The following is a 27,887-nucleotide window of genomic DNA, read 5'->3' as shown; positions in this document are numbered from 1 at the left end:
ATATATATAAAAAATATATATTCTATATATTGAATATATATATAATATATATATTCTAAGCCAAAAATAAAATGCTAAGCCTCTCATCTGACTGAGTGGGCCCCTCCTCTTGGCCATGGTGATTCCAAAGTAAACCTGAAAAACTAGTTCAGGCCTTGATGGGAAGGGGAGGATCCAACATGCCTCATTATACTCTCCTTTCTCTGGAATTCAGGTACAACTAACCAACATTAACATTAAAATAGAGATCTTAAGAGTGACAAAACACTCTTTGTAGCAATAAGATACCATATTCTAACCAGATTCTAGTATAGCATCACATGACAGATAGCAGGCCCTGAAATAAATTAAAGTATTTTACCCGCAAATATATTTATTTGACATATTTTGAAATGGCCCTGCAGCATTGTCTCCAGTAGAGAAAATCTACATTCTAGATCTCCTACAATCTAGAATCTCCTTTCCTTTCCAGTTTTTTTGCCTCTAAGGGCAGCCACCTATGAGACTTCATCTACATAATAAGAACCTTGGTCTGCACAACCCCAGTTTTTTTTTTTTTTTTTTTTGAGATGGAGTCTTGCTCTGTCACCCAGTCTGGAGTGCAGTGGCACTATCTTGGCTCACTGCAAGCTCTGCCTCCTGGGTTCACACCATTCTCCTGCCTCAGCCTCCTGAGTAGCTCGGATTACAGGCACCCACCACCATGCCCAGCTAATTTTTTGTATTTTTAGTAGAGATGGAGTTTCACAGTGTTAGCCAGGATGATCTCGATCTCCTGACCTCGTGATCCACCTGCCTTGGCCTCCCAAAGTGCTGGGATTACAGGCGTGAGCCACTGCACCCGGCCACAACCCCGTATTTTAACTCAGATACTCCTTTCTATTGATTCCAGGTCTTTAGATAATAACTTTTTTTTTTCTGAGACGGAGTCTTTCTCTGTTGCCCAGGCTGGAGCGCAATGGCATGATCTTGGCTTACTGCAACCTCTGCCTCCTGGGTTCAAGCAATTATCTTGCCTCAGCCTCCCAAGTAACTGGGATTACAGGCCTGTGCCACCATACCCAGCTATTTTTTTTTTTTATTTGAGATGGAGTCTCACTCTGTAGCCCAGGCTGGAGTGCAGTGGTGCAATCTTGGCTCACTGCAAGCTCCGCCTCCTGGGTTCACGCTATTCTCCCACCTCAGCCTCCCGAGTAGCTGGGACTATAGGCGCCTGCCACCACGTGGGCCTGGCTAATTTCTTATATTTTTAGTAGAGATGGGGTTTCACCATTCACAGGATGGTCTCCATCTCCTGACCTTGTGATCCGCCCTCCTCGGCCTCCCAAAGTGCTGGGATTACAGGCATGAGCCACAGTGCCCGGCCATGCCCGGCTAATTTTTGTATTTTTAGTAGAGACGGGATTTCATCATGTTGGCCAGGCTGGTCTTGAACTCCTGACCTCAAGTGATCTGCCTGCCCAGCCAAGGTGCTGGGATTACAGGTGTGAGCCACCATGCCTGGCCATTAACTTTTAATTCTTTCAACCAGTTGCCAATTAGGAAATCTTTGGATCTGCCTATGACCTGAAAGCCTTTGATTCAAGTTGTCCTGCCTTTCCAGACCAAGCCATTGTACACCATACATACATTAATTGATGTCTGGCTGTTACTTCTGTCCTCCTAAAACGTGGAAACCAAAAATAACATTCTAAGCCCCCCAGCCAACTGAATGGATCCCTCCTCCTGGCCAAGGGGGTTCTAAAGTAGACCTAAAAAACTAGTTCAGGCCATGATGTGAAGTGGTGGTTTGGACATGCCTCATTATACTCCTTCCCTTTGGAATTCAGGCACAACTGACTAGCATTAACATTAAAACAGAGATCTTGAGTGACAAAAGACTCTATAGCACTAAGATACCAAATTCCAACCTGACTCTAGTATAGCACCACATGATAGATAGCAGGCCCTGAAAGAAATTATTTTACCCCAAAACATATTTCTTTGACATATTTTGAAATGGCCCTGCAAAGTTGTCTCTTTTGGGGGAAAATATATACGTTCTATAGAGAATCCCTTTCCCTTTCCAGGTCTTTTCCTGATCCAGGAGGGATTAAGAGTCTGGTACCTTTTTGGGTCGGATAAGAGACATTTACCTTCTAGTTTCTCTGAAGCCTGCTACCTGGAGGCTTCATCTACATAATAAGAACCTTGGTTTCCACAACCCCTTATTTTAACCCAGACACTCCTTTCTATTGATTCTGGACTTTTAAATAATAACAACTTAATTCTTTCAACCAATTACCAGTCAGAAAATCTTTTGAATCCACCTATGACCTGGAACCCCCCCATCCCTGCCTCACTTTGAATTGTCCTGCCTTATCAGACCAAATCAATGTATATCTTTTTTTTCCCCATGTGGAAATAATATGAAACATTTATTAGATATGCTGGACAAGAACAGAGCTAAGTACTCCAACTCTACTGCAGCATTACCAAAAAAATCATCCCTTCACCACAGTGTAAGATTTAAGGGCAGCCTGCCCAAGGATACATGTTATATAAAACACAGCAAGATTGCTGCTGCCCTGCCAAGTACTTCAGTCCCTACCCAGGTCCTACTGAAATACTGGTGGTCCCAATTAGGTTTTTTTTTTTTTTTTTTTTTTTTGAGATGGAGTCTTGCTCTGTTGCCTAGGCTGGAGTATGGTAGTGTGACCTCAGCTCACTGCAAGCTCCACCTCCTGGGTTCACGCCATTCTCCTGCCTTAGCCTCTCGAGTAGCTGGGACTACAGGCACCCACCACTACGCCAGGCTAATTTTTTTGTAGTTTTAGTAGAGACGGGGTTTCACCATTTTAGCTAGGATGGTCTCGATCTCCTGACCTCATGATCTGCCCGCCTCGGCCTCCCAAAGTGCTGGGATTACAGGTGTGAGCCACTGCGCCCAGCTCCAGTTAGTTTTATTGACATAAAAAAATTTTTTTTTTGAGATGGAGTCTCACTCTGTCGCCCAGGCTGGAGTGCAGTGGCATTATCTTGGCTCACTGCAAGCTCCGCCTCCCAGGTTCACACCATTCTCCTGCCTCAGCCTCCCGAGTAGCTGGGACCACAGGCACCCGTCACCATTCCCGGCTAATTTTTTGTATTTTTAGTAGACATGGGGTTTCACAGTGTTAGCCAGGATAGTCTCTATCTCCTGACCTCATGATCTGCCTACCTCGGCCTCCCAAAGTGCTGGGATTACAGGCATAAGCCACCACGCCCAGCCTGAAATAAATTTTTAAAGTAAAAGGTGTAAAGCATTTAAAAAGACAAGTCAGAATACTTCAGGAACCACATATCCAACACAAACTTTATCCTCAAATGAGTTATGTTTGCCTCGCACTAATAAACTTTGATTCCACTCAAATTAGAGCAAGAATCTTCCATACATAAGTATCTTCCCTGCCCAATAATTCAAAGAAAAAACATCCAAAATGATTAGTAAAGAAAATTGTAAGAATTAACAGACTCTTTAAATTTGTTTTAAATATTTTTGAGGTTTAAAAGTGCTTAAAGTTTGCCCTAGTAGGAAAACATTATCTGAATGAATACCCTAATGGCAAACCACTGTAAAATGCTTTGGCTACATTTGGGGGAGAGGCGTAGGGATTATCTTCAAAGCACCCCAGCTCTCTTGATGAGAAGGTCAGAGGTACACTGGTTTGTATTACTGCAACATCCATAAGGTGATGTAGATTGCTTTTCCTTCAGAAAGGGCTTTATGAGAAGGGCATTACCCTTGACCTGCAAATTTGGCTGACAATTTACTGATAAGATTCATAACCTTTGGGTTGCTCTGGTATTTTGACATATTTGCTGGGTTCTGAGCCACATCCTGGAAGGCCACCATAACTTCTGGATCCTGCATGGCTGCAAGAACCTCTGGATCACTAAGAATTTCATTGAGTCCAGGCATTCCGGCCATTCCAGGCATGCCCTCTCTCATTCCAGGCATTCCTCGGGGAAAATTACCAGGCATTCCCCCAGGAAGGCCACCTGGAAAAGAGCCATACTGAGCTCCTGACTGTCGTCTGGCTGCTTCTTCCCTCTGGGCTCTCTCATGCTCTTCTCGAGCCTTCTTAACTCTTTCTGTTCTTTCTTTGATCTCTTGCTCTTCAAGTTTTCGCTCATACTTTCTCTGATGTTCTGCAATTTTCTGTACCCTAGGTTGAACTTCTTTCAGCATTGCACTAGCATCTTCATCATAATCCAATTTACAGGCAAGGACAAGATCATGGGCTGCCTCTTCCCAGTGGCCTAGAAGTCTATGTGCTTTTCCTCATCACTTGTAAGGCTGAGCTGAATCAGGATTTATTTCAATGGCTCTGTCACAGTCCCAGATGGCGGAATTTGGTTCTGTAATTTGACGAAGACACTGGCTCTCTTGGCATGCAAAACAGCCAAGTGAGGATTCAGCTTGATGGCATCTGTGAATAACTCAATGGCTTTCTGCAGTTCACCGTTATTTAGGGCTTCAATAGCAGCCACTTTCTTATCATTTGCTTGATCCATCATCACCTCTGTTATCCCATTTCTTGAGGGGCATCAGTGTCTGGTTCAATCACACCTTAATTATCAATTTCTAGCTCACTTTCCCTACTTGATGTTTCGTCTGCCTTTAAGTCTTCCTCTGCCTTCTTACTATCAAGTTTTTCTTTGGTATTTTCTTCTGATTTACCTTTCTGAGTAGTGGGTGGTACTTTATCTCCGTGCTCTCCACCCACTCCCTCAGGAAGCTCATTTCCTCGGTGTGCAGAATGCTCGGATCCTGAAAATGTTTTTACAAAGGCCTGAAACTCATTCACTTTGCAGGGGTCCATGGTTGGGAGGCAGTGGGCGAAGCTGAGGGGCTGCAGCCCAGTTCCAGGCCCAGATGCTGACTTGGCATGATGGTGCAGAAGGGCCAAACCTTTGTATATCTAAATGTAGTGACTAATGTCTACCTGTAACTTCTGATCCCCTAAAATAAATAAAATCAAGCTGTAACCCAACCACCTGGGGCACACGTTCTCAGGACCTCCTGAGGCTATGTCATGGGTCATGGTTCTCACATTTGGCTCAGAATAAATCGCTTCAAATATCTTACAGAGTTTAGTTTTTTTGTTTTGTTTTGTTTTTCTTGAGACAGAGTCTTGCTCTGTCACCCAGGCTGAAGTACGATGGCACACTCGAATAGCTGGGATTACCGGTGCGTACCACCATGCCTGACTAATTTTTATATTTTTAGTAGAGACAAGGTTTCACCATATTGGCCAGGATGGTCTTGAACTCCTCACTTCATGTGATCCACCCACCTCAGCCTCCCAAAGTGCTGGGATTATAGGCATGAGGCATTATGCCCATCCTGAATTTGGCTTTTTTCATCAACAATATTATTCTTCATTTTAAGAGAAAGAGAAAATAGCAACATTGAAGAACCCAAAAATAGTAAGTGAATTTGGCTTATCAAGATATAATTTTTTTTTTTTAATGCTGCAGATTTCCTCAACCAGGTTATATTATATGGTTCAAGGAAAACTAATAGAATGAAACAAAGGGCTTTTTCTGGCCCACCACTAAAGAAAGGGTAGTATGGCACTGAACAGGAAGGCCTACTTTTGTTTGACTCTCTAGTCTGTATCGCTTTCTAGCCTTTTGTCCTAATCCCCTGTGTATTAGTTTCCTACTGCTGCTGTAACAAATTATCATAGATTTAGGGGCTTAAAACAACACAGATTTATTATCTTACAGTTCTGGAAGTCAGAAGTCTAAGTGGGCTACAATGAGCTGAAGTCAGGGTGTCAGCAGGGCTGCATTCCTTCTGGAGACTCTGGGGAGCAATCAGTTTTCTTGTGTCTTCCAGCCTCTAGAGGCCTCCTGCATTCCTTGGCTTGCGGTCTTCTCTCATCTTCCTAGCTTGCAATGGCAGGTCAGATCTTTCTCACATGCATCACTTGGACCCTGACTCTCCCCTTCCCACTTTCCCATTTTAGGATCCTTGGATCCTCCTGGAAAATTCAGGCTCCTCTTCCTATTTAATACCATCTAGTTAGCATAGTTAATTTCACCTGCAAACTTAATGCTCTTTTGCCACGTAATTGTAAGATAATCACAGGTTCTGGGGATTAGGCCATTATTCTGCTTACCGTGCTGCTAAGGTTAGATGCAGATCCTAGTACTTTACCCATCCTTTTTCTTATAAGCATGGATGGCTAGTATCTGACCAAAGAATTAGTTGAAGTGAACTCTTTTGGGTTTGGTGAAAGTAAAAGTTATAAACTCAACTACTTGCCACTCAAATGAGAGATTTATTTACGCTGAACCCAAGATGATGCTTGTTACAACAGGAGTGCTGTAGGTGTCAGGTAAGGGAGGACCCTAGTATCATGCACTTCCGTGTGAAGGGACCACCAAACAGGCTTTGTGTGAGCAATAAAGCTGTTTATTTTTACCTGGGTGTAGGCAGGCTGAGTCCGAAAAAGGAATCAACAAGGAAGATAGGGGTGGGCAGTTTTATAGGATTTGGGTGGGTAGTGGAAAATTATAGTCAAAGGGGGTTTTTCTCTTGTGGGCAGGGGTGGTGGTCACAAGGTGCTCAGTGGAGGAGCTTCTGAGCCAAGAGAAGGAATTTCACAAGGTTTTTTTTGTTTTGTTTTGTTTTTGAGACAGAGTCTCGCTCTGTTGCCCAGGCTGGAGTGCAGTGGCGTGATCTCGGCTCACTGCCAGCTCTGCCTCCTGTATTCACGTCATCCTCCTGCCTCGGCCTCCTGAGTAGCTGGGACTACAGGCACATGCCGCCATGCCCAGCTAATTTTTTGTATTTTTAGTAGAGATGGGGTTTCACCATGTTAGCCAGGATGGTCTCCATCTCCTGACCTTGTGATCTGCCCGCCTCGGCCTCCCAAAGTGCTGGGATTACAGGCGTGAGCCACTGTGCCTGGCCAGGATTTCACAAGGTTAATCACTCAGTTAAGGTGAGGCAGGAACAAATCACAATGGTGGAATGTCATCAGGTAAGGCAGGAACCAGCCATTTTCACTTGTTTTGTGATTCTTCACTTGCTTCAGGCCATCTGGATGTATACATGCAGGTCAGAGGGGATATGATGGCTTCGCTTGAGCTCAGAGGCCTGATATTCCTGTCTTCTTATATTAATAAGAAAAATGCCATAAAATAGTGTTGAAGTTTTGGGGCAGAGAAAATTTTGGAGAGGTGGTATGGAGAGATAATTGGCAATGTTTCTCAGGACTGCTTTGAGTGGGGTTAGGGGTGGCGTGGGAACCTAGAGTGGGAGAGATTAAGCTAGAGGAAGATTTTGTGGTAAGGGGTGATATTGTGGGGTTGTGATATTGTGGGGTTGTGATATTGTGGTAAGGGGTGATATTGTGGGGTTGTGATATTGTGGGGTTGTGATATTGTGGGGTTGTGATATTGTGGGGTTGTGATATTGTGGTAAGGGGTGATATTGTGGGGTTGTGATATTGTGGGGTTGTGATATTGTGGTAAGGGGTGATATTGTGGGGTTGTGATATTGTGGGGTTGTGATATTGTGGGGTTGTGATATTGTGGTAAGGGGTGATATTGTGGGGTTGTGATATTGTGGGGTTGTGATATTGTGGTAAGGGGTGATATTGTGGGGTTGTGATATTGTGGGGTTGTGATATTGTGGTAAGGGGTGATATTGTGGGGTTGTGATATTGTGGGGTTGTGATATTGTGGTAAGGGGTGATATTGTGGGGTTGTGATATTGTGGGGTTGTGATATTGTGGTAAGGGGTGATATTGTGGGGTTGTGATATTGTGGGGTTGTGATATTGTGGGGTTGTGATATTGTGGTAAGGGGTGATATTGTGGGGTTGTGATATTGTGGGGTTGTGATATTGTGGGGTTGTGATATTGTGGTAAGGGGTGATATTGTGGGGTTGTGATATTGTGGGGTTGTGATATTGTGGGGTTGTGATATTGTGGGGTTGTTTGAAGGAGCATTTGTCATGTAGAATGATTGGTGATGGCCTGGATAAGGTTTTGGATGAATTCGGAAACTAAACAGAAGGCACAAGGTCCGAATAAGAGAAGGAGAAAAATAGGTATTAAAGGACTAAGAATTGGGAGGACCCAAGACATCCACTTAGAGAGTGCCCAGAGGGGTTCAGCATAATTACTTGCTTGGTTGGTGAGTTTTTGGGCTCTATCCTTGAGTTTTTTTTATGTTGTCATACACCAGGACAGATTGATTTAGGTAAAAACAACACTCTTCATTTAAAAATATACAGTCCCCTTTTTTTAGCAGTGAGTAAGTTGAGGTCTCAGCGATTTCGGAGGAAAGAGAAATACAAAGCCAGCAACTGTTTGTTAAAGAAGGATTAGAAACGGCTAGCAGAGAGTGAGTGAGATTAATAGTGTGGTGGAGATAGCTGGGGAGAGGTAGAGGGTGGCATAAGAACAAGAATGAGAAAAAGAGTGAGTATAAAAGCAAAGAACAGGACTTCATCAGGGTGAAAGTATCGGAGGGTGCCCTGTCAGCAAAGATCATCCATCCACTCCAAGAGGGAGTCAAGAGTGGTGGACTGGGGATAGTACCAGGAGATATCCAGTACAATGGTTTGGAGGAAAAGTGTAAACTGGCAGTGTAAACAAGGGCAGGGCATTTATGAGTAGCTGATAATGGTGAATAGGAGTATGACTAGACAGAAGATAGTAGGGATGACACGTTTTTGGATTGCAGTCCAAGTAGTGGGGGTGACTGCATAAAGCCCTGTTGTAAAGAGTAGGGTAAGGAAGACGAGACCTAATAAAAAGGAAAGGATGTATTAGACTTATAAGGGTTACTATTATCCTTTAGGAATGCAGGTGAGTTTAAGGGAAGTAGGAGGGAGTACATGCGACTCCTAGGAGGAAGAGGAGAAATCAGACTGGCTATCCAACAGACACAGCTTTATTCTGGAACAGTGAACCCAATGGAGAGGGTCCTGTAGGCAGATGGCAGTTAGGGTACTATAGATGACTAAGTAGGGTCTGGTCCATCAAGGTTGTAGAGTTTGAGGGGTCAGATTCTTAACAAGAACTGATCATCCAGCTAGGGTGTCTTCATATGGCTGGGAATCTGGAGTAGGCAAGAGAAGATTAGCAGCCTGGTGAATTTCCTGTCTAGCCTGCTGGAGGACTGGAAGATAATCACCTAGAGGGCTGGTGTCTGAAATGAGACTGGGGCCTAATAAAAAGGAGCGTCCATACAGGAGCTCAAATGGGCTGTACCCTGTAGCATCCTGAGGACAGGCCCAAATTCTGAGAAAGGCAAGTGGTAAAAGTACTGTTCAGTCCTTTTTAAGTTGGAGGCTGAGCTTGGTGAGGTGTGTCTTTAAAAGACCATTAGTTCTTTCTGCCTTTCCTGAGGATTGAGGGCAATAAAGAGCATGAAGATTCCATTGAATGCCCAAGGCCTGGGAGACTGCCTGAGTGACTTGACTAATAAAGGCTGGTCCATTATAGAACTGTACAGAGGTGGGAAGGCCAACTCGAGGAATTACGTCTGACAGAAGGGAAGAAATGACCACGGTGGCCTTCTTGGACCCTGTGGGAAAGGCCTCTACCCATCCAGTACAAATGTCTACCCAGACCAAGAGATATTTTAGTTTCCTGACTCAGGGCATGTGAATAAAGTCAATTTGCCAGTCCTGGGCAGGGGCAAATCCCTGAGTTTGATGTGTAGGGAAGGGAGGGGGCCTGAACAATCCCTGAGGAGTAGCAGAATAGCAGGCGGAACACTGAGAAGTGATTTCCTTGAGGATAGATTTCCATGATGGAAAGGAAATGAGAGGTTCTAAGGTACAGGCTAGCGGTTTGTAACCTACATGGAAGTTATGAAATGACAACAGATTAGAATGGGCCTGTGAGGCTGGAAGGAGATATTTTCCTTGGTCCAAGAACCATTTGCCTTGTGTGGGAAGAGACTGACGGGTGGAAGTTTCATTGGGAGAGTATGTGGGAGTGATCGATGAGAAAGAGAAAAACTGGCCGTGAGGGACAGAAGTTAGAATGCTAGCTACTTCTTTTTTTTTTTTTTGAGACTGAGTCTTGCTCTGTCACCCAGGCTGGAGTGCAGTGGCCGGATCTCAGCTCACTGCAAGCTCCGCCTCCCGGGTTTACACCATTCTCCTCCCTCAGCCTCCTGAGTAGCTGGGACTACAGGCGCCCGCCACCTCGCCCGGCTAGTTTTTTGTATTTTTTAGTAGAGATGGGGTTTCACCGTGTTAGCCAGGATGGTCTCGATGTCCTGACCTCGTGATCCGCCCGTCTCGGCCTCCCAAAGTGCTGGGATTACAGGCTTGAGCCACCGCGCCTGGCTTACTACTTCTTTAGCTACCTTATCAGCATAAGTGTTGCCCGGAGCCATAGGATCTGATGCCTTTTGATTGCCCTTGCGGTGAATGACTCCAGCTTCCTTTGGAAGTAAAGCAGCCTTGAGAATAGTTTTTATTAAAGAGGCATTAATGATGGAGGACCCTTATGTAGTGAGGAAACTTATTTCAGCCCATATAACAGCATGGTGGTGCAGGATGTGGAAGGCATATTTAGAGTCAGTATAAATATTGACGTGTAGTCCCTTTGCAAGAGTGAGGGCTCAAGTTAAGGCAATGAGTTCGGCTTCCTGAGAGGTAGTGGAGGGCAGCAGAGCAGTAGCCACAAGGGTAGATGTGGAAGATACTACTGTAGCATAGCCTGCCTTTGCTGGTGAGTGGAGATTAGACCTGGTGGAACTGCCATCAATAAACCAGGTGTAATCAGGGTGAGGAACAGGAAAGAAGGAAATATGGGGAAATAGAGTGAATGTCAGGTGAATCAGAGAGATACAGTCATGGGGGTCAGGTGTGGTATCCAGAATAATGTGGAAGGCCAGTTTGAAGTCCGGGCCAGGAACAATGGTAATTGTGGGAGACTCAACAAAGAGTGAATATAGCTGAAGGAGCCGGGGGGCAGAAAGTATATACATCAGATGTGAGCAAGAAAATCGATTTTGGAAGTTATGAAAACTGTAGAGTGTGAGTTGAGCATAGTCTGAGATTTTGAGGGCCTCTAAAAGTATTAATGCAGCAGCAGCTGCCTCACTCAGATATGAGTGTTAGGCTAAAACAAAACAGTAAGGTTAACTTGTTTGGACAGAAAGGCTACAGGGTGTGGTCCCAGATCTTGTATAAGAATTCTGACCACACAACCCTGTACTTTGGCTATGTGTAATGAAAAGGGTTGGGATGAGTTAGGGAGAGCTAGTGTGGGAGCAACTTTTAGGGCTGTTTTTTAAGGAATGGAAAGGGGAGTGGGGAAATGATTTAGGATTTATGGGGTCAGCTAGGTTTCCTTTTGTCAGTTTATATAAAGGTTTAGTTAGGATGGTAAAACTAGGTATCCAAAGGTGGAAGTACCTAACCATGCCTAGGAAGGAAAGGTGTTATTGTTTTGTAGAAGGGATTGGGGTTTTGGAGATTAGCCGGACATGATCAGCAGGGAGAGCATTTGTGTTTTTATGAAGAATTATGCTGCGATATGTAATGGATGAGGAAGAAATTTGGGCTTTAGAGGGTGATACGTGATATCCTTTTGAGAATAGATGTTGGAGGAGCAGGAGGGTGTCCTGTTGGGAAGATTTGTAGGAGGGGCTATAAAGTAGAAGCTTGTCAAAATATTTAATAAGGTGAGAAGCAGATGGATGGAAAGAAAGTAAATCATGAGAAAGTGCTTTACTGAAGTAATGGGGGTTGTCAAAGAAGTCTTGTAGCAGTACAGCCCAGGTAAGTTGCTGAGACTGATGGGTGTCAGGGTCAGTCTAAGTGAAAGTGAAGAGAGGCTGAGATGAAGGGTGCAAATAAATAGTAAAGAAAGCATGTTTGAGATCCAGAACCGAATAATGGGTTGTGGAGGGGTTGTGGAGGGAGGTATTGAGGATAGGAGAGTATATGGGTTTGGCACCATGGGTGGATAGGCAAGACAATTTGGTTGATAAGGTGCAGATCCTGAACTAACTTGCAAGACTTGTCTGCTTTTTGGACAGGTAAAATGCAGGAATTGTAAGGAGAGTTTATAGGTTTTAGAAACCCATGCTGTAGCAGGCGAGTGATAACAGGCTTCAATCCGCTTAAAGTCTGTTGTGGGATGGGATACTGGCGTTGAGCAGGGTAAGGGTGATTAGATTTTAGTGGGATAGTAATGGCCATGTGATTGGTTGCCAGGGAGGGGGTAGAGGTATCCCATACTTGTGGGTTAAGGTGCGGGGATATGAGAGGAAGACATGAAAGAGGCTTTGGGTTGGGAAGACGGGCAGCAATGAGATTTGGCTGTAGTCCAAGAATAGTCAGGGAAGCATATAATTTGGTTAAAATATCTTGGCCTAATAAGGGAACTGGGGCTGGGCACATTGGCTCATGCCTGTAATCCCAGCACTTTGGGAGGCTGAGGCGGGTGGATCACGAGGTCAGGAGATACAGACCATCCTCGCTAACATGGTGAAACCCCATCTCTACTAAAAATACAAAAAAAAAAAAAATTAGCTGGGCATGGTGGCAGGTGCCTGTATTCCCAGCTACTCTGGAGGCTGAGGCAGGAGAATGGCATGAACCCAGGAGGTGGAGCTTGCAGTGAGTGGAGATCGCGCCACTGCACTCCAGCCTGGGCAACAGAATGAGACTCCATCTCTAAATAAATAAATAAATAAATAAATAAATAAATAAATAAACAAGGGAACTGGGCAGGTGGGGATAACTAAAAAAGAGTGCATAAAATAATGTTGTCCACGTTGGCACCAGAGTGGGGGAGTTCTGAGGGGTTTTGAAGCTTGGTCGTCAATACCCACAACAGTTATGGGCGCAAGGGAAACAGGTCCTTGAAAAGAAGGTAATGTTGAGTGGGTAGCCCCTGTATCAATTAAACAGGAGATGAACTTACCCTCCACTGTGAGAGTTACCCAGAGGTTGGCATCCGTGATGGTCCAGGGGGCTTCCAAGGCAATCGGGCAGTGTCAGTCTTCAGCCACCAAGCTGAGGAGATCTGGGAAGCAGTCAGTCAGAGAGCCTTGGGCCAGAGCTTTAGGGGCTCTAGCAGTGGCTGCCGGGCGAGCTGGGCAGTCTGATTTCCCATGGGTCCCTGCACAGATAGGACACAGCTTGGGAGGAATCCCGGGCTGCAGGCATTCCTTGGCCCAGTGGCCGGATTTCTGGCACTTGAAGCAAGATCCTGATGGAGGAGGTCCTGTAGGACTGCTTGACCACTGCAGCTTAGGCATTTTGAAGTTCTTGTGTGCTGGAGGTGTGGCTGGGTTTTGTCTCACAGCAGAGGCAAATAATTGTAACTTAGAAATGTGTTGCTGTCTGGCTGCCACCTCTTTATTATTGTACACCTTGAAGGTGAGGTTGATTAATTCCTGTTGTGGGATTTGAGGGTCGGATTCTAATTTTTGAAGCTTTTTTCTAATGTCAGGAACTGAATGGGTAATAAAATGCCTATTTAGGCTGGGTGCGGTGGCTCAAGCCTGTAATCCCAGCACTTTGGGAGGCCGAGACAGGCGGATCACGAGTTCAGGAGATGGAGACCATCCTAGCTAACCCCGTGAAACCCCGTCTCTACGAAAAAATATAAAAAAACTAGCCGGGCGAGGTGGCAGGCGCCTGTAGTCCCAGCTACTCGGGAGGTTGAGGGAGGAGAATGGCGTGAACCCGGGCGGCGGAGCTTGCAGTGAGCTGAGATCTGGCTACTGCACTCCAGCCTGGGCGCCAGAGCGAGACTCCATCTCAAAAAAAAAAAAAATGCCTATTTAGAATGAGACAGCCTTCTGACCCTTCAGGGTCTAGGGCTGTAAAGCGTCTCAGGGTTGCTGCCAAACGAACCATGAACTGGGCTGGGTTTTCATCTTTATCTTGGGTAGTTTATTTAAGCTTGTCATAATTAACAGCTTTGTAAGCTGCCTTTTTAAGTCCTTCAACTAGGCAGGAAATCGTGTAATCTTGACTAACTATACATGGGGAATCTGCCTGATACTTCCATTGGGGATCCTCTCGGGGAACTGCTCTAATGCCTTCTTGGAGGTCTGGCTCGTGAAGCTGGCGGTTGTCAGTGTGAGATTGGGCTAGAGAAAAAACTCTTTCCCGTTCATCTGGGGAGAGGGTGGAAGTTAGGATGACATTTAAGTCACTCCAAGTTAAATTGTAGGACAGAGTTAGATATTGGAACTGCTGTATATATTTAGTGGGGTCTGATGAGAAAGAGCCTAAATGCTGACTGTTCTGAGAGAGGTCTGATAGAGAAAAAGGCACATGTACCCTGACTATGCCTTCAGTTTCAGCCACCTCTCTAAGAGGAAATTGTTGGGCAGGTGGGTGAGACCTAGTCATGGAATGAAACTGTAAGCTGAACTGGGTGTGAGGAGGGGAGGTGATAGAAGGATTATAGGGTGGAGGAGTGGAGGCTGAGGAAGAATTGGAGCCTGACTCAGCCTGGCAGGAAGCCACCTAAGGAGCAGTCTGGGGAGGAGGGGAGAAGTCAGATGGCTTGGTAGAAAAGGAAGATTGGAAAGACTCAGTGACGCTTGGGGTTGGGACTGAGGGGACAGACGGGAGGGAAAGAAGGAGGATTTGGGATGAATCGCATTGGGAACAGACTAGGGAGGGAAAAGTGTGAAAAATGCCCGGATGTAAGGTACCTCAGACCATTTGCCCATTTTTCGACAAAAATTATCTAGGTCTTGTAGGATGGAGAAATTGAAAGTGCCATTTTCTGGCCATTTAGAGCCATTATCAAGTTTGTATTGGGGCCAAGCGGTGTTGCAGAAGAAAATAAGGTGTTTAGGTTTTAGGTCAGGTGTGAGTTGAAGAGGTTTTAAGTTCTTGAGAACACAGGCTAAGGGAGAAGAGGGTAGAAGGTTGTCCATAGTGAAGGAGGCAAGCCCAGACAAAAGAGAGGGTAGACACACAGAGAGAAGGGGTGTGGGGGTATGTGCCCCCCAGGGAGGTGGTGCTTGCCACCCAGGGAAAGTGGTACTTGCCACCAAGGTGAAGGATCAAGGCCAGGCATCCCCGTGGTAATCAGACACCTCTGAAACATGGGTAATTGTCCCCACAGTGATTAAACACTGAAGGAAGACTGTCTTCCCAAGTCCATGACCAGCGCCAGAGTTTTGGGTTCACGGATAAAACACATCTCCTCTGTCTCTACTGGAAAAGGAAAGGAACTGAAATTAAGAGAAGGGAGAGATTGAAGGGTGGCACCAAAATTGAAAGGAGAAAGAGGCTGAGGGATAGTGAGAGAGGTTGGAGAAGAGAGTAAAAAGAGGCAGCTTACCTGATTTAAAATTGTTCAGATGTTCCTTGGGCTGGTTGGTCTGAGGATCCGAGGTCATAGATGGATCTTTCTCACAGAGCAAAGAGCAGGACAGGGGATTTATCTCCCAACAGAGGTCCCCTGATCTGAGTCACAGCACCAAATGTCACGCACATCCATTTGAAGAGACCACCAAACAGGCTTTGTATGAGCAATAAAGCTGTTTATTTCACCTAGGTACAGGTGGGCTGAGTCTGAAAAAGGAGTCAGCAAGGAAGATGGGGTGGGGCAATTTTACAAGATTTAGGTGGGTAGTGGAAAATTACAGTCAAAGGGGGTTTTTCTCTTGCAGTCAGGGACAGGGGTCACAAAGTACTCAGTGGGGGAGCTTCTGAGCCAGGAGAAGGAAATTCACAAGGTTAATCACTCAGTTAAGGTGGGGCAGGAACAAATCACAATGGTGGAATGTCATCAGTTAAGGCAGGAATTGTCCATTTTCACTTCTTTTGTGATTCTTCACTTGCTTCAGGCCATCTGGATGTATGCGTGCAGGTCACAGGGGATATGACGGCTTAGCTTGGGCTCAGAGGCCTGACACCTAGATCATGGTAGGCTTGGAAAACTGTCCGAGTTTCAGGGACTGCACCCTATTCATGCCAATGAAATACAGACATTGACGCCTAGCATCCGACATCTGAATTGGAGCCACAAAAGGTGCTGAAAAGACTAATACTCTGAAAATGAGGTGACATAAGGATTTATGATCCCTGATCCTGCAACAGTGAGTCAGTTTCTTTGGGTCAATTGTATAGTTTTTATAGTACTCAGAAGATTATTTTTCAAGGTGGCCCTTTAGGCTAGCAAACAAGAAAGAGACCCATGAACTCAATGTTGCCTGGGCAGCAGGCAGCAGGGGGTGTCTCAGATTGGCTGCTACCATGGCAACATTGATTGCTGTAACAAGCAGGGGTGAGGCAGATAGTTAACATTTTCAGAGAACGGAGGGACTACTTGCATCAGAATTACTTAGGAATTTGTTTAAATTTTGAATTCCTAGGACCCCAGGTCAGAGATTCATGATTGCTAAGATTGAGATAGGGTATGGAATCTGCCTTTTACAAAATTCCCCAGGCAACTATGCCTGATGAAATTTGAGAACCACTGATTAAAAAAATACAGTGCATCCCTGTTACAAATCCCTATATAAACCCATCTCACCAGAGCCATTTTCTTGTTTACAAAGGCCTTACAATCTTTAAAAGACACAGTGAATGTGCTGAACTAGGAATTTATACTGATAAATGCCCAAGTTTTTTCTTTCTTTTTTTTTTTTTTTTTTTTTTTGAGATGGAGTCTCGCTCTGTCGCCCGGGCGGGAGTGCAGTGGCCAGATCTCGGCTCACTGCAAGCTCCGCCTCCCGGGTTCACGCCATTCTCCTGCCTCAGCCTCCCGTGTAGCTGGGACTACAGGCGCCCGCCACTTCGCCCGGCTATTTTTTTGTATTTTTTAGTAGAGACGGGGTTTCACCGTGTTAGCCAGGATGGTCTCGATCTCCTGACCTTGTGATCCGCCCGTCTCGGCCTCCCAAAGTGCTGGGATTACAGGCTTGAGCCACCGCGCCCGGCTTCAAGTTTTTTCAGAGCTAAGTGTTTAAATAGGTCTTTCAAGATTTCAACAAGCATGGAACTTTTTTCTTTTTTTCTTTTCTTTTTTCAATTGAGACAGGTCTCACTCTGTCACCCAGGCTGGAGTGCAGTGGCTCAATCATGGCTCACTGCAGCCTTGACCTCCTGGACTCAAGCGAGCCTCCCACTTCAGCCTTCTGAGTAGCTGGGACTACAGCTACAAGCCATCACAGCTGGCTAACTTTTTTTTTTTTTTTTTTTGAGATGGAGTCTTGCTCTGTCACCAGGCTGGAGTGCAGTGGTGTGATCTTGGCTCGCTGCCACCTCTGCCTCCCAGGTTCAAGCAATTCTCCTGCCTCAGCCTCCTGAGTAGCTGGGACTACAGGTGTGCACCACCACACTCAGCTAGTTTTTGTGTTTTTAGTAGAGACAGGGTTTCACAGTGTTGGCCAGGATGGTCTCGATCTATTGACCTCCTGATCCGCCCTCCTCAGCCTCCCAAAGTGCTGGCATTAAAGGCGTGAGCCACCATGCCCAGCTGTCAGCTAACTTAAAAAAAATTTTTTTGTGGATATGTGATCTACCTATGTTGTTCACGCTGGTCTTCAACTTCTGGGCTCAAGCAATACTCCTGCCTCCGCCTTCCAAACGGCTGGGTTTACAGGTGAGAGCCACAGTGCCTGGCCTGGAACTTTTTTTCTAAGTAACATCTATTAATATCTCAGAGAGCTGTCATACCAAAATGTACTCTGAGACTCCCAAGGTAAATTTCCCAAATTGGGAAATTCAGCTCAAGATCACTGTGAAGGACCAGGGTGGGATCCAAGAAGGGGACAGCATGAACCAGGACTAGAGAGGATGGCTAAGGTGCAGGACTAGGTTCTTTACATCACTGAGACATACCATTCTTTCTCTTGCAAGGAGACACTCAGGACATAAAGAACACCACCAAGAATATAGGCTTCCTGATGTTTCTGAGAATCACTGCTGTCATGAGCCAGTCGCTAATGGTGAGTTAACCCTCGTGGGGTTAAGAACCAGTAGAGCGGCCGGGCGCGGTGGCTCAAGCCTGTAATCCCAGCATTTTGGGAGGCCGAGACGGGCGGATCACGAGGTCAGGAGATCGAGACCATCCTGGCTAACAGAGTGAAACCCCGTCTACTAAAAAGAATACAAAAAACTAGCCGGGCGAGGTGGTGGGCACCTGTAGTCCCCAGCTACTCGGGAGGCTGAGGCAGGAGAATGGCGTGAACCCAGGAGGCGGAGCTTACAGTGAGCACAGATCACACCACTGCTCTCCAGCCTGGGTGACAGAGCGAGACTCTGTCTCAAAAAAAAAAAAAAAAAAAAAAGAACCAGTAGAGCAGGCCTAGCGTGGTGGCTGATGCCTGTAATCCCAGCACTTTGGGAGGCCAAGGCGGGGAGATCACTTGGCTCAGGAGTTAGAGACCATGCTGGCCAACATAGCAAAACCCTATCTCTACAAAAAATACCAAAATTAGCTGAGTGTGGTGGCATGCACCTGTAGTCCCAGTTACTTGGGAGGCTGAGGTGGGAGGATGGCTTGAGCCCAGGAGGCGGAAGTTGCAGTGAGCTGAGATTGTGCCACTGCACTCCAGTCTGGGCAACAGAGTCAGACCCTGTCTCAAAAAAAAAAAAAAAAAAAAAAAAGTTTAAGAACCAGTAGATCAGTGGATGTGTGACATCCAATGTGTGGTTTTTCTATTTCTCTAGTACTACTCTTAACCCAAGGCTTGGGCATATTCAGTTTTGCTAGTTGTAGTGGATACTCTTGGCTGCCTACTTACATCTACTCTCCACCCCTTCTCCCTATGAAAAATTGCAGTTTTGCTTAAGTATCCTCTCCATCTCCAGCCCCAGGGACAATATCTAATTTGTCGGTGTATGATCCTTCCTTGGCAGTGACTTAGTCTGAGAGGTCTGCATGTTTCCTAATTAATTCCAATTAGGTTGAAAGGAAGGACTGTTGTGGAGGAGAGGTGTCTGTGCTTTCTTGACATGAGGGAGGAAACTTGAAGCCATCCTACACATCGTAAGATGAAGCAAACTTTCAGGGCTACAGGGCACAGAGACAAAACTTGGTCCTTTTTTTTTTTTTTTTTTTTGAGATAAGGGTGTCATTCTGCCACCCAGGCTGGAGTGTGGTGGGCATATTCTCCTCTCACTGCAGCCTCTACCTCCCAGGCTCAAGTGATCCTTCCATTTTAGCCTCCTGAGTAGCTGGGACTACAGGCACACATGACTATGTCCACTTAATTTTAAACATTTTTTGTAGAGACAGAGTTTTGCCATGTTGCCCAGGCTGGTCTCGAACTCCTGAGCTCAAGCCATCTGTCCACCTCGGCCTCTCAAAGTGTTCGGATTACAGGCATGAGCCACTGCTCCTGGCTGAAACTTGGTTCTTAGCGGCAATATTGACTACTGAATATTTACCCCAGAGCGTACCATACCTCTGAACTTCCTTATTATTTAAGCCATTTTAACTGGGTTTCCTGTTACTTGTGATCAAAAGTTTCCCAATGTCTGTGGTCACTGGTTTGCCTTGCACTCTCTGGTTCATGCAATTTTTTTTTTTTTAGACAGGGTTTTGTTTTGCTCTTGTTGCCCAGGCTGGAGTGCAATGGCACAATCTTGGCTCACTGCAACCTCCGCCTCCCAGGTTCAAGTGATTCTCCTGCCTCAGCCTCCTGAGTAGCTGAAATTACAGGCATCTGCCACCAAGCCCAGCTAATTCTTGTATTTTTAGTAGAGACGGGGTTTCACCATGTTGGCCAGGCTAGTCTCGAACTCCTGACCTCAGGTGATCCACCCGCCTTGGCCTCCCTAAGTGCTGGGATTACAGGCTTGTGCCACCGTGCCCAGCAGTTCATGAAACATATGTAAAATGTAAAAAAGTAAAAGCAGAGAGAAGACAATGGCTTGTGGGCTGAGAGAATCAGTGGTATGTGGGCTAAAATGTGTTTATGTAAAAGCTGTTGTGGGCAAACTATCTTCTTTCTGAGTTGTCACGTTTTTCAGTTTCCACAAGTGTCCACATCCAGAAAACAAATTCATTAGATCAGCTTTTATTTGCATTTCTTACCTCAAAAATAATTATATGCTTGTTTAGCTTCTTGTTAGCATAGAAAATTGTTTCCTGAGGTAGATATGGAATGCCAAGATGAGAAAATTAAATCAATTAGGAAATGCTCTCACTGACAAATAGTAGAAACTTACCTGTACATACCAGAAGAATTGGCTTTTCGAATAGACAAGTAAATGTACTTTTCCACTCTTGACATGAGTTTACCTGAGGCTTTGGTGTTTTTTGGTTTTGTTTTATTTTGTTTTGTTTGTTTGTTTTGAGACAGAGTCTCATTTGCTCTATTGCCCAGGCGAGAGTACAGTGGCACGATCTCATGATCTCAGTTTACTGCAGTGCCTGTCTCCTGGGTTCAAGTGATTCTCCTGCCTCAGCCTCCTGAGTAGCTGGGACTACAGGAGCATTCCACCATGCCCACTTAATTTTTGTGTTTTTAGTAGAGATGGGGTGTCACCATGTTAGCCAGGCTGTTCTTGAACTCCTGACCTTAAGTGATCCACCCACCTTGGCCTCCCAAAGTGCTGGGATTACAGGTGTGAGCCACCACGCCCAGCCTGAGGCTTTAGTTCTAATATAAGCACTGCTAACCCCAAATATGTGAAATGCTCAGGTGGGCTGAACTGCCCTGGAGGAGGGATATGGGTTCTGGTTGCACAGGGAAGAGGTGTTTCATTTTAAGTGCAGCAACTTATCACTTATTTAGATGGATATTTAGAGGCTAAGGTTGGAATGGTTGTTGATATTTTAGATCTACCTGGAAACAAACTGTACTAGTGATTCGCTCAGGTTCCTGCTCTAAGAGAGGGCTGCAGCTTCACAGGGTAGAGGCAGAAATGTAAGAATGAAAGCTGGCCGGGCCTGGTGGCTCACACCTGTAATCCCAGTACTTTGGGAGGCTGAGGTGGGTGAATCACTTGATGTCAGGAGTTCGAGACCAGCCTGGCCAACATAGCGAACCCCTGTCTTTTCTAAAAATACAAAAATTAGCCACACGTGGTAGTGTGTGCCTGTAGTCTCAGCTACTTGGGAGGCTGAGGTGGGAGAACTGCTTGAACCCAGGAGGTGGAGGTTGCAGTGAGCCAAGATTGTGCCACTGCACTCCAGCCTGGGTGACAGAGTGAGACTCCATCTCAATAACAACAACAAAAAATGAGTGAAGGGGTGGCCTGCCCCTCCACACCTGTGGGCATTTCTCGTTAGGTGGAACGAGAGACTTGAGAAAAGAAATGAGACACAGAGACAAAGTATAGAGAAAGAAAAAGTGGGCCCAGCGGACCAGCGCTCAGCATACAGAGGACCCACGCCGGCACTCGTCTCTGAGTTCCCTCAGTATTTATTGATCATTAGCTTTACCATCTTAGAAAAAGGGAAGTGGCAGGATAATAGGATCATCCTAGGGAGAAGGTCAGCAGTAAGACATATGAATAAAGATCTCTGTGACAATAAGTTTAAGGAAAAGTGCTGTGCCTTGATATGCATATGCAAATATCTCCATAAACCTTTTTTGTGCATCAAGAGCAGCATTGCGCTAGCAAGACCTACCTTTCGCCCTAAAGCGGTTTTCTCCTTTCGCAGTAAACGGAACAGACAATCAAGTTTTACACCAAGGCGTTCCATTGCCCAGGGACCGGCAGGAGTCAGATGCTTTTCTCTATCTCAACTGCCAAGAGGCCTTCTTTCCTCTTATACTAGTCCTCCTCAGCACAGACCCTTCACGAGTGTCAGGCTAGGGGACGATCAGGTCTTTCCCTTCCCACGAGGCCATATTTCAGACTATCACATGGGGAGAAACCTTGGACAATACCTAGCTTTCCTGGGCAGAGGTTCCTGTGACCTTTGGCAGTGTACGTGTCCCTGGGTACTTGAGATTAAGAGAATGGTGATGACTTTTCACAAGCATACTGCCTTCAGGCACTTGTTTTGTTGGAACCTAGGTTTAGATTCCTTCCTGGGATAGGGGGTCGTCTCGAGAGACCACTCAACACGGGAGTCACAGCAGAGAGATTTATTACTAGCGCGCTAGGGTCCTCTGCACAAAGGTGGCAAAGGACCCCGATTGCTTGTTACAGGTAGTTTATATAGGCAAACACCACCGGTTCAAACAAGGCGCGAAATTCAAACAAAGCTTAAGGCGTGAGATTCAAACAAAGCTTAAGGTTCAAAATGATTGGAGCCAGCTATGGTGTGAGCAGGGTGTGTCTTTTCTGATTGGTTGGGGTAGGCTAGTTCTCTGATTGGTTGGGGTGGGCTCGTATGAGGGGTTTTTCCTGGAATTATTTTTCTGTTTGTGTTCCGGGGATATTGGGTGTTTACTAAGGGGCCATCTGGTGTTGGGTGGGTCTGAGTGGGTTGTTTTTCTAAGTTTCAAAATGGCCTAACTTAAGTTTCTAATTTTTATTAAGTTTCTAATTTTTATTCCTTTCAGTTTAACAAAGCACACCCTGCACAGCCCAAAATCCTGTAAATCTTGAGTCACCACAGCACATGTCTCTTTCAAGGACAAGGTTGAGAGTAGGGTCACAGATTAACAGCATCTCAAATACAGAACAAAATGGAGTCTCTTATGTCTACTTCTTTCTAGATAGACACAGTAGCAGTCTGGTCTCTCTTTCTTTTCCCCACAAATGAGAGCCCTGGTTTGCTTCCTTTTTTTTTTTTTTTTTGAGATGGGGTCTCTCACTGTCGCCCCAGCTGGAGTGCAATGTGGCCATCTCCGCTCACTACAACCTCCGCCTCCCAGGTTCAAGCAATTCTCCTGCCTCAGGCTCCTTAGTAGCTGGGATTACAGCACTCGCCACCACACTGGCTAATTTTTTGTATTTTTAGTAGAGATGGGGTTTCACTATGTTGGCCAGGCTGGTCTTGAACTCCTAACCTTGTGATCTGCCCGCCTTGGCCTCCCAAAGTGCTGGGATTAGAGGTGTAAACCACTGTGCCCGGCCCCTTCTTTTGTTTAAATAATTTAATCCAATTTACAGCACCGTAAAAGGCATTAAAGTAAATTCTACTCACAATCCCATCACGCAGTCATTTAGTTACTAATTAACTTATTAAAAAAATATATAGGGAATCCCCAGTGTGTCAGACCCAGGGCTAAGTGCTGTCTCCCTCTCAGTGAACAAGACAGACTGTCCCTGCCCTCTTGGAGCTTACAGGCGATATTGCGAAGGCAGATAACATATCACACAAATATTTCTTTCATTGCAACTGTGGTAAGTTAGAGAAGGGAACGGAAGGTACAGGGCAGCACGAAAGAAAATAACAGGAGGGGATTTCAGGTAGGTTGGGTTGGGGATTAGGGAATGCCTCTGAGAAACATTTGAGTTAAGGCCTTCAGGATGAATACAAGTTAGAAAGGTGAAAAGAGGCTTTCAGGTAGAGAAAGTTTAATGTAGGGACAAGGAGACCTGGGGTGTTCTATGAACTGGAAAATGGAAATTTGGAAGAAGGTGAACATGGAGTAAACAGTGCTATTTATATATTTGATTCCTTTTTGGAAAGTTATAATTTATTTATTTATTTTTTTATTTTTTACTGTGGTAAAATACATATAACATAAAATAGGCCGTGTTAACCATTTTTAAGAGTACTATTCAGTGGCGTTACATTCACAATGTGGTGCAACCCTCACCACTGTCTGTGTCCAAAATGTTTTCATCACCCCAAACAGAAACACTGTCACCATTAAGCAATAATTCTCCACTCCTTTCTTTCCCCAATCCCTGGTGACTGCTAATCTGCTTTCTGTCTCTGTGAATTTGAGGGATTCTAGCTGTTTCATATAAGTGGAATCATATAATATTTGTCCTTTTGTATCTGGCTTATTTCTCTTAGCATTTTTTTTTTCTTTTTCTTTTTTGAGACAGAGTTTCTCTCTGTCCTCCAGGCTGGAGTGCAGTGGCACAATCTCAGCTCACTGCAACCTCCGTCTCCTGGATTCAAGTGGTCACCCCGCCTCAGCATTCCAAGTAGCTGGGATTACAAGCATGTCCCTCCAGGTCCAGCTAATTTTTGTATTTTTAGCAGAGATGAGGTTTTGCCATGTTGGTCAGGCTGGTCTCAAACTCCTGACCTCAAGTGATCCACCTGCCTCAGCCTCCCAAAGTGCTGGGATTACAGGTGTGAGCCATCACACCTGGCTGCATAATGTTTTCAAGGTTCATCCAAGTTGTAGCACGTATCAAAACTTCATTCATTCATTCATTTATTTCTGAGACAGAATCTTGCTCTATCACCCAGGCAGGAGTGCAGTGGCATGATCTCAGCTCACTGCCACCTCCACCTCCCAAATTTAAGCCATTCTTGTGCCTCAGCCTCCCTAGTAGCTAGGATTACTGTATGAACCCAGCTAATTTTTGTATTTTTAGTAGAGATGGGGTTTTGCCATATTGGCCAGGCTTGTCTCAAACTCCTGGCCGCAAGTGATCCACCTGCCTCCGCCTCCCAAAGTGCTGCGATTACAGGCATGAGCCACAGTGCCAAAGGCCAAAACCTCATTCCTCTTTATGGCCAAATAATATTCCATTGTATGTATATACAATGTCTTGTTTATCCATTCATGTGTTGATGGACACTTGGGTTATTTCTATCTTTTGGGTATTATGAAAATGGTGATATGAATATTTGTGTACAATTATCTGTTTGAGTCCCTATTTTTAATTATTTTGGGTATCTACTTAGTAGCAGAATTGCTGAGTCATTAGTTTAATTTTTTCGAGGAATGACCAACAATGCACGAGCGTTCAAATTTCTCCATATCCTTGCCAACGCGTGTTATTTTCCATTAAAATATTATATCTATGGGTATGAAGTGTATGTATTTGATTCTGACTCTCCTATATCCTTGAAAATCCATCTCTCCTGAAACTCTGAAGATCTTTGTGGTCACTAATCTGGCATGAGGCTTACAATGACCTGCCTTCATTTTTTGCCCAAGTGTCCGATTTCCTTAAGAAATGTTCAGCAGGCCGGGCGCAGTGGCTCACGCCTGTAATCCCAGCACTTTGGGAGGCCGAGGCGGGAGGATCACAAGGTCGGGAGATCGAGACCACGGTGAAACCCCGTCTCTACTAAAAATACAAAAAATTAGCCGGGCGTGGTGGCGGTTGCCTGTAGTCACAGCTACTCGGGAGGCTGAGGCAGGAGAATGGCGGGAACCCAGGAGGCGGAGCTTGCAGTGAGCTGAGATCCGGCCACTGCACTCCAGCCTGGGCGACAGAGCGAGACTCCACCTCAAAAAAAAAAAAAAAAATGTTCAGCAACTCTGGAACAAGGTGTGGGTGGGGGATCAATTTGAATCTCCAGTGTCTACCATCTGGTAGATATTCAACAAATAAAATAATTGTGATAAAGGTTGCAGATCTTGTGTCTCTCACTTTGTAAACACCTAGTGGAAGTTTCCAACAGGCACCTGAGAGATTTTTGCTAGATTCAAACGAATTAATTTTCATGACTATGTGAGGCAGTTAGTTGTTGATTACATTTAAACTGCGAATCTGATCCCTGCCACTCTGCTTGATGCCCTTCAGTTACTCTCCATTACACTTAAGGTTGGGGCTCCTGTTCATTAACATGGTCTGCAGTGCCCTGCCAGGTCTGACCTTGCCTCCCTCCAGGGCTATTTTTTGCCACTTTCTCCCTTTCTCTTTAGGCTTGGGTTGTTCCTCAGATGCACAAGACTCATCTCTGGCACCGGCTGTTTTCTCTTTCACTTTTGCAAACAAATTCGCCCTTATTTTTGCCTGGCTGCCTGGCTGCCTGCCTGCCTGCCTGCCTGCCTGCCTTCCTTCCCTCCCTCCCTCCCTCCTTCCTTCCTTCCCTCCCTCTCTCCTTCCTTCCTTCCTTTTTCTTTCTCCCTCCCTCCCTCCCTGTCTCCCTCCCTCCCTCCCTCTCTCCCTTCCTTCCTTCCTTCTTTATTTCCTTCCTTCCTTCCTTCCTTCCTTCCTTCCTTCCTTCCTTCCTTCCTTCCTTCCTTCCTTCCTTCCTTCCTTCCTTTCCTCCCTTCTCTCCTTCTCTTTATCCCTCTCTCTCTCTCTTTCTCTCTTTCTTTTTTTGAAAAAGGGTGTTATTCTGTCACTCAGGCAGGAGTGCAGTGGTCCAATCATAGCTCACTGAAACCTCAAACTCCTGGGCTCAAGTGATCCTCCTGCCTCAGCCTCCCAAGTAGCTAGGATTATAGGTGTGTGCCACCATGCCGGGTTAATTTAAAAAAAAAAAAATTTTTTTAAGATGGGGTCTTGCTATGTTGTCCAGGCTGGTCTTAAACTCCTGAGCTCAAGTGATCCTCCTGTCTCAGCCTCCCAAAGTGCTGGGATTACAGGTATGAGCCACTGCACCCGGCCCTCCTCTCACTTTTTCACCTGAATCCTACTCATCCTTCAGATCTCAGCTAAGATGTCATTTCCTCAGGGAACTATTTCCCAACCCTCACCCGATCCTAACTCTAGACTCTATTTTGTTCTCCCTCATAGCATCTTTTACTTTTCCTGCATAGCACTTATCAAAATTGTAGTAAAGCAATTTTTTGTTTATTTAGAGTTCATCTTCCAAGTAGTCAGCAGTCTCCATGAGGGCAGAAACTCATGTCTGTATCCATCAGTGTTAGGCACATAGTAGGCACTCAATGCATAGTTTTGAGGAGAGCTTCTACCAAGAAGCAGAAAAACTGTTGAGTGGCTTGTGAATGCTGCTCATATTCTGGGTGACTCAAGAGTTTCTGGTATTCTGGGGAAAACAGTGTCGATCAGATTGGATAGGAGAGTCACATGAGTGCCTGGGCAGGAAGTTGATGAGAGGCCATCCAAGGCCACAGTGGGGTGGCCTCTTTTGCCAAGCAGTGCCCAGGTTCTTCAGCTCATGTCAACTTAGAGACCTCAAGCAAGCTCTTTATGGTTCCTCAGCCTCCCAGCCCTCTGTTAGAAGGTTGTTTCATGAGTTGGCATGGCTTGTCTTACCCTTGAAAGTCATGAGGTTGGCCGGGCGCGGTGGCTCACGCCTGTAATCCCAGCACTTTGGGAGGCTGAGACGGGTGGATCACAAGGTCAGGAGATCGAGACCATCCTGGCTAACATGGTGAAACCCCGTCTCTACTAAAAAATACCAAAAACTAGCCGGGCGAGGTGGCGGGCGCCTGTAGTCCCAGCTACTCGGGAGGCTGAGGCAGGAGAATGGCGTGAATCCGGGAGGTGGAGCTTGCAGTGAGCTGAGATTCGGCCACTGCACTCCAGCCCGGGCGACAGAGCGAGACTCCGTCTCAAAAAATAAATAAATAAATAAAAAAAGAAAGTCATGAGGTCAAATTGTTCTATTCTTTTGCATTTAAAAGAATTAATTTTTTGTTACAAAAGCAATACATAATTACATTTATCTTCCAAAACATTAAAACGAAAGCTAATACTCCCTTTGACCATTCTCTCAATAAAATAATGGTCCTTTATCCCTAGCTTAGAGATAACTTCTGATATATTTTGGGAATGTAACTTTACAGACCTGTTTTAAAAATCTTGGCCGGGCGCGGTGGCTCAAGCCTGTAATCCTAGCACTTTGGGAGGCCGAGACGGGCGGATCACGAGGTCAGGAGATCGAGACCATCCTGGCTAACATGGTGAAACCCCGTCTCTACTAAAAAAATACAAAAAACTAGCTGGGCGCGGTGGCGGGCGCCTGTAGTCCCAGCTACTCGGGAGGCTGAGGCAGGAGAATGGCGTGAACCCGGGAGGCGGAGCTTGCAGTGAGCTGAGATCGGGCCACTGCACTCCAGCCTGGGCGACAGAGCGAGACTCCGTCTCAAAAAAAAAAAAAAAATCTTTCATAAACCTAATGTATGCTAATAGGGAATAATGGTATTATTTATGT

At 45.5% G+C, this 27,887-nt stretch overlaps 1 protein-coding gene and 1 pseudogene across 1 annotated transcript in view; one reads left to right on the top strand and one right to left on the bottom strand.

The window, feature by feature from the left end:
• The window catches only part of NT5C2 (5'-nucleotidase, cytosolic II), a 193,749-nt gene that overhangs the window by 55,488 nt on the left and 110,374 nt on the right, over window positions 1-27,887 (top strand). The window lies entirely within an intron of this gene.
• Window positions 3,683-4,967, bottom strand: LOC103216450 (hsc70-interacting protein pseudogene; annotated as a pseudogene).

The sequence above is a fragment of the Chlorocebus sabaeus genome, chromosome 9 (assembly GCF_047675955.1).
Source record: "Chlorocebus sabaeus isolate Y175 chromosome 9, mChlSab1.0.hap1, whole genome shotgun sequence".
Taxonomy (NCBI): domain Eukaryota; kingdom Metazoa; phylum Chordata; class Mammalia; order Primates; family Cercopithecidae; genus Chlorocebus; species Chlorocebus sabaeus.
The sequence above is the reverse complement of the archived record's forward strand: the minus strand, read 5'-3'. Positions and strand labels throughout refer to the sequence as shown.